Here is a 6,000-nt window from a genome sequence, read left to right on the forward strand (position 1 = left end):
TGAAGATGATGCAGATGAGGGAGGCAAAGGCTTCTTCCGTGAAGCGGGTGACGTAGCACACCAAACAGCTGGCGTCGGTGGCCACCAGCACTATGCACAAGAAGGCGGTCCACAGCCCAATGCACGCCCGCAGAGACAGATAGGAGAGCGTGTACTCCCTGGGAAAGCAAAATGAAACAAAGGCTGGAAAGGCCAGCAAGAGGCCCTGAGCCATGCCTGCCTTCGGGGAAAGCGGGGAGCAATTTTGGAGCGTGTCAAGGCTGCGGATGGGAAATGCAGTTTCCACGTACTACTACAGAGAGCCTCGGGGCTGTGGTGCAGGGGGTAGACCCACAGGAGGAGAGGCCAATTATTTAGTTACCACTGTTTAACAAGGATCTTGTGTTAACACCTTGGAGGCTGCTTGAGGTCAGGTCCCTCTTGGGCCAGGTGGTGTTCTCCCACATCACCCTGACGCCCTAACACTGAAACCAGCTGGGTTTGCACCCAGTCACCTGCTGCCAGCAAGCTGGGGCTTAATAATAAACCTTATGGCAACAAGGGTGGTTTATCTCCCACCAAAGCCATCGCAACAAAAGGACTGTCACTAAAATCTAGCAACTACCCCTAAGAAAAAGAAAAGAAAAGCATCTTTTCTCCATCACTGCCCCCTTCTGAAGGCTCTCACAGCACCCAGCTGCGGCAGCCAGCCTTACTTGCAGAACTTGTAGAGGATCTTCTCAAACACGAGGACGGGTCCGGTGCTGCCGAGGATGGTGAGAGGTTGGCCGGCAAAGAGGCAATACACCACGCCGGCCATGGACGCGCCCAGCAGCGACTCCATGGCACTCTGTCCGGGGAAGAGAGGCAGCCGTGAGTAAATAAAGCGTTAGGGAGAAACAAAAACCAAAGCCAATTCACTGCAGCAAGGACTTTGGCCTGAGTTTGATCCTCCCCCATGCCCCCCAACAGAGAGAGGTGCTCACTATGTGGCCATTGGTCGCCTCCCCCAGCAGTCCCCCAAAGGTGATGACAGGGGACATGCAGGCACAGTAGAGGAAGAGGAAGGACGCCAGGCACTGCAGGCTCAGACCATCCCGGAAGTCGCTCCAGAACCACGGGGCTTTCCGCTTCACGTCCAGGCTCAAACCTCCAAAGAGCCTGCAGGAAGGAAAAAGAAGAGAGTCTGTTCTCTTGGAGGAACACGTTGACTTTGCTTTGCTGCAGAAGGGCAATCACAAGCACAGAGTAACTTTCGTGGCTAAAAAGAAGCACCCTCCTTCATCCCAAATCAAGGAAACCTGCATGCAATGGTGATGGCTGGGGCTGAGCCCAGCCGCCCAGATCTCCCCCCTGCCCAGCCCAGGGGACCAAGCTGGCAATGTGGAGCCCCTTCACTGAACCAGCTAACCCCAAAGACCTGCTAGAAGGGAAGGTGCCTGCTCAGATTTGAGAGGCAAACAGAAGAAAAAAACCCAAACTGTTAAAGCTCCCACCTTCCCGTCCGCTGCAGTTCAGGGCCACTGTGTTTCTCCAGCATGCTGTGAGAAGCACTGTCATCAAGAGCTCCTGGCATCTTCCTTTTTTCCTGTTAAAATGGAAGTAAGATAAAGCTATGGACTTGTAACCACTGGCTTGTTTTGCGTCTGGTCTGGCTCTGTGACTGTGTCAGAGTGGGACCTTGTGAATTTGGGCCCCTGAACAGCATCCCCAGCCGTCCTGCCCGTCCCCCTCGCGCCTCCCACCTGCGAAGGGACGTTTTTCGGGGGCTCGATTCGGATCGATGGATCCCACTCTCCTGGCGGCAAGACCGTGACCTGATCCAGAAACTCGTCGATGCCAGCCACGAGGTCAGCCCCGTTCTCGGCTTTATAGGCAACGTCACGGAAAACCTGCCAATAGAAGACAACCTGGTGAGAGGACAACCCAGCTCGGATGTCCTAACCAGTGCAATAAGCTCTTGGCTAAACGCAAGGCTTTCTCCCCAAAATTTCCTGCTGGAAAGGGCAGGAAATATTCCCCCAAAAGGAAAAATCTGTGCATCGGGGCATTTGTAATCATCTCCCCCACGAGGCCCCCGTCCCCCATGGCACACCATACCCTTCTGCTTAAAGAGCAAGAGAAGTTTTACTGGCCCTGGCAATGCCACCACTGGGGACAGCGTGCTGGGGAACCCGGCGAGAAGGATGAGGTGCAGGATGCACCCCGGGTGGGATTTCAGCCTCCAGGATGTGGGGTGATGCAAAGCTGCGTGTTTGCTTTGGGGTGAGAAAGAGGGCTGGGCTATTTGGAGAGCTGCGGGCAGCTGGGACAGCAAATCCTCTTCCTCACTACTTCAGAGACAGGGAGAGCTGAAGAAAGGCAAAAATGACCCGGAGCTATCTCATCTTGTCGCACCTCATCCGTCATGATAGTGGCCATGGACCTGCCGATCTCATGGTACTGATGGGCTTTTCCTTCTGGTCCAAGCAAAACAAACAGGAACCTGGGCAAGAAAAACAAAATGAGAGAGAGAAGAAGGTGTCCTTGCTCCAAGAGCACCCAAGGAAAGCCCTGGCAGCTCCCAGCCCAGAGCGTGGCTCAAGACGGGACACGTAGGCTCAGCGACGCCGCGATGAATTTGAAATTCTTCAAAACCGACGGCAAATTTAATTTGGGGGCCAACTTTCATTACAATTGGCCAATGGGTTTAAAAGCTACAGCAGGGAATGGAGAAACGAAGGCGAGGAGATGTGGGTGGGGGAAACGCGCTTGCTCCCCCTCCCACTAGCCTTGTTCCCTTGGGACACCAAACTGATGCCTGCAACTTGATGTTTGGTTGGGTGTCTTTTTTACGGAAAAAATTTGCGCTTCTCATTCGCACCTTGTTGGGATGGGAACTTCCGTCATGCCTGAGAGGAGGACAGCCGGGCTCAGGCGGACAAATGCCACGATGGGCTGGTGAAGGAAATCCAGCTCTCCTACGAGCACGTTGGATGCTTCAGCCCCGGTGGGGATTTTCTTCATGAAGTGCAGCTCCGCCTGGGCACGACAAGCGATTTTCAGGCAATTACCCCAAAAGCAAAGCCCACAGCACTCTGCAGCACACTCTGCAGCCAAGTTTGCAAGAGCAAATCTGGCCCTAAAGGCGTAAGAAAGCTACGAGTGTCTCACCTTGCTTAAATCCATTGCTCCGCTCTCAGGGTTCACCCCATCTTTAGCTTCCGCAGCGGTGGGAGAAGGACAAGGGGTGATTGTTTGGGCTGGTAGGAAAAAGAAAGACACTCAGAAAGATGGACAAGGAGCAACTGGGACGCTTCTCCTTTGCCCGGACAAGTCTAATGGGGCCACAGCCCTGCAGAAACCCTCACCTGGCTTGTAGAGGAGGTGCAGGTCTGACTGCCTCTTGCTCACATCAGCAAACGAGCAGACAGCGGGGAGAAGGGTGGTTGTCTTCTCGTTCTGATGGTGGTGCTTCCTCAAAAGGACTTCTCGAACTCGCGCCCGCGTGTGCTCGTCAAACTCCGTGGACTGTTCTTGCTGGGCCAGGATCATATCTGAGGTTGGCAAAGGGAAACAAAGCCATCAGAGCAGAAACCCCAACAAGTCCCGACCCCCAAAGCCCCCAGGGAAGGCTGTGCCACACAGGCTGTACCCTAATGCCGGCTCAGCCTTGCATAGCAAGGCTTTTTAATAATGTTCAGCCTTTGCAGCGAAAACGAGAATTTTCTTTTGCTAAGAAACATCACCCAAGTGCTTATTCATCATTCCGCTAAGATAAATATTTCCCATTCTAAAGAACGCAATTTTCTTGCCCGACCTGGCCTTTCTGACTCTACACGTTTACCCAAATTATAAGCAATCTATAGCACAGACGTTCCCAGAGTTTCCCGTGCTGATCGAGTGCAATTTGCCGAGCCCAGGGAGAAACGTGCTAAGAACGGCTCCGACTTCTCCAGCCCTTGAAAGGGCTGAATGGAGACCTGCCGCCAGTCAAAGATAACTTCTCCAAAGCGGCTTTTGCAATTAACTTCAAGTATCTTCCCCACAGAAATACACTGCTTGGTCATCGCCAGATAAACTCTGCCTTAAAACTCTTAAAAGCTGGATGTTAAGGCAAAAGTAAAAAAAAGAATGCGAGGAAACAGCTTGTAAGAAATAGTTCCTTTAAGGAGGTTCAGCTCTTACGCAGACTCCGTATTTCTAAGAGCAGCCTGCTAAGCCCTGACACACGCTCCTTTTTGGCTGCAGAATATTCTCTAGTGGCTTCTCCAACCCCACAGACTGCTTTCAAAAGGACCCCGTATTGGAATAAAAAAAGGGTGCGATGTCGCACGCCCAGTCTACATCCAAAAACAGCTCATGAGAAAAACACAGTGGCACTTCTGGAAAAGGACGTGCCATTGGGGCAGGGTTTGATTTGGGAGTGAAGAGCACCGTGGCGAGCTGAGCTCGGCTGTTCCCGGAGGGATGCAGCGCCCACGGTACCTGCAATCTCTTCGATGCTGTTGGCACAAATGTCCAGCAGCACCGACCCCTTGCTGATGCAGCTCCTCAGCTCGGAGAGGCTGTGCAAGGACAGCGTGCCAACGTAGGGCTTGCTCCAGCGCTCGCCGCCGTCTTCCACGTCCTCCTCAAACTTCAGCCACCTGCGGACATCGGGTGCGATCAGCCCCATTGCAAGAAAACAGCCCCAGCTCTGCAACCCCTTTGACAGAGCCACGGGGTGGCAAGAGGACAAGGCTCCTCGTGCCGCCACCTGCAGCTGCAAAAGCTTCGCGTCCTGGAGAGGAGAAAGCAGAGCCCACGGGCGCTGCCGGTGCGGGGACTCCTCTCCCACCGCAGCCAAGCAGCGGGGATTTACCTTGCCGTTTCCTTCCACTCGGCATCTCGGCCCTCTTTTACGCAGATCTCATCCAGCTCGGAGAACAAGTGGTGAGGGACGTGCTGCTCGTCCTCCTTGGTCCTGAGAATGAACTGCACCCGCTGGGACGGGGAGCCTGGGGGCAGAAGGCAAAGACCCATCCCGTTACCGCGCCTGAACACAGCTCGTCACGCTCACGTGCAAAGTGGCCATCAGCACCAGTGCAGCCATAAACACTGGGCTGGCCCCTCTCCCCTGCGTCTGTCTGGGCTTGCACACAGCCGTGGAGAAGGAGAAGCATCTAGTCCACCTCTGCATAAGGATGGGCTGCTTTCCTTCCCCACATTGCCATTTTTAAAGCCAGGATCCCTCTAAGGAAGACGAGCCTAAACCCATTAGGCATTTAACTGCATTAAAAAAAAAAAAAAAAAAAAAAAAGTAAAACTTAGGAAAAAGAGGGCGTTGCACAATAAGGCCACTACTTTCCCTCGGAAGAACAGCAACTCACTCAAACTAGCCACGGGGACCTGCTTGCAGAAGGCCCCAGCGCCCACGCTGCCCCCAGGAGTTTAGCGAATGCCGCGGTGGGACTTACAGTGGTAGCCCTGCTCCGTCGGGGCAGAGTCCTTCTCCCGTTCCCCTTCCCGATGCTTCTGGCTGTGGCGTCGGTGATGCCGGTGGCTCTGCCTAACCAGTGGCATCCGCGCGCCCACGTACAGGGTCCGGTGGCCTGCGAAAAAGCAGCGTTTTTTGCAGCACTCTCGGCATTGCGGCAATGGTTGAGGTGGCCGGTGCCTTGCTAAGCCACGGTTAAATCCCAGGAGCAACGCCAGCTTCCCTTAATGTTATTTTCACTGGACCTCCTTTTTTCCAAGCCTATTTTACTCGAGCTTTGCAACAGCACAGCAACAACAAGTGTTGGCTCCGGGTCATCTAAAAGTGCCCCCAGAGTATCGGACCTCTTCTCAAATTCCAGCTTCGGCTGGACAACACTCAGACTTGCTCATTAAGCAGCAACACAAGCTAATTCTTTTCAAAATCGCTGTATGGCACGAGGCGACAAGAGACGATCAAATCAGTCCCATCGTAATGAACTCCAGAACAGAAAAAGAAAATCACAGCCCCGCATCTGCAGCCCTGAAATGATTCTCCTGACATGATTCTCCTGACCTCTCCAA

This window comes from Haliaeetus albicilla, unplaced genomic scaffold (assembly GCF_947461875.1).
Source record: "Haliaeetus albicilla unplaced genomic scaffold, bHalAlb1.1 scaffold_96, whole genome shotgun sequence".
NCBI classification, from domain to species: domain Eukaryota; kingdom Metazoa; phylum Chordata; class Aves; order Accipitriformes; family Accipitridae; genus Haliaeetus; species Haliaeetus albicilla.